Consider the following 1,349-nt stretch of genomic DNA (forward strand, 5'->3'; position numbering starts at 1 on the left):
GTCCTCCGCAGGCTCCTCATCATTCCAGAAGATGTCATCATCCCCATGGTCCCGCGTTGCGCACCCACGCGCAGCCGCGCCCAATCGCCGCCCCTTCAAAGGCCCCCCATCCCCACGCGCCTGCCCGCCGCGCCGTCTCCTCCCCCTCAACCCCCCGCCCCTCGCCCCCCGCGGCCCGGCCCCGCAGGCCCGCTTCTGCATCAGCACCAACTGCCACCAGTGCCAGGCGCAGCACGTGCGATGGCACTGCGGCTCCCATCTGGCGTCCCTGCCCGCCCTCAAGCGCGCGGCGCTCGAGGAAGCGCGCACGCCAGGCGGCTTCTGGCGGCGGCGACCAAACGAGCGCAACGCGCACGCGTCATATTGCCGCAGGTGACGGCGGGGATGGGTTGCGGCGGGGCTATGGGCAGACGGGGGCAGCCGCAGTGTCGTGGCTGGGGCGCGTGGGGCCGGCTGGTTTCCCTTGCCAGACTGTTGCTTGCTCCTGCTCTGTGGCTGCCGCTGCAGGTTTGCACACATCCTCACACACACATATACACACTTACACACACTCATACACACTAACACATTCTCACACACACACACACACGTGCACGCGCGCACGTGCGCACACACACGCATACAGACACGCATGTACACATGCACACACACTGCGTGTTCGTGTCGCGCAAAAGAAGAACAGACACACACACCCTCCTGCACACACTCACACACACACACACGCATTCGCAATCACCTTTGCATCCCCTCCCCAGGTGCATCGAGTCCTGGTACCCCAGTCTCTCTTTTGACGACGCCGTCGCCTCCTGCCCCTCCTGCCGCGGCGCCTGCACCTGCAAGCCCTGCCTCCGCGCCGGCCTGCCCGCGCTGCAGCTGCCGGCGCAGCCGCCGGAGGCGCAGCTGCGGCACCAGCGCTACGCGCTGCGCCTGATCGCGCCGCACGTGGCGGCCATGCTGGCTGCTGAGGCTGGGCAGGTGGGGTGTTCGCAACACAGGCCCCTCGTCTGTTGGGGATGCGCCTTGTTGTGCTGCGCCACAGGGACGGTTCAGGACGTGGGTGCAGGATTTGATGTCAGGTCTCCATTCCCAGGTCGTCATCTCATCCAGGGTTGGGTTCCCAGGCTTTGATTGCGCGTCTTGATGGCAAGGGGCGATTCGGGGACGTGTGGGCGGGTTTCTAGGCGCACGGCCGCCAGCGGCTGCGGCAACAGGGGATGCGCCTTGTACACAGGCGCATCGGCGGACGCGGGCGCAACTGCAGCAGCAGCAGCAGCAGCAGCAGCAGCAGCAGCAGCAGCAGCAGCAGCAGCAGCAGCAGCAGCAGCAGCAGCAGCAGCAGCACACGCGCC

Source organism: Monoraphidium neglectum, assembly GCF_000611645.1.
Source record: "Monoraphidium neglectum strain SAG 48.87 unplaced genomic scaffold scaffold06458, whole genome shotgun sequence".
Lineage (NCBI taxonomy): Eukaryota > Viridiplantae > Chlorophyta > Chlorophyceae > Sphaeropleales > Selenastraceae > Monoraphidium > Monoraphidium neglectum.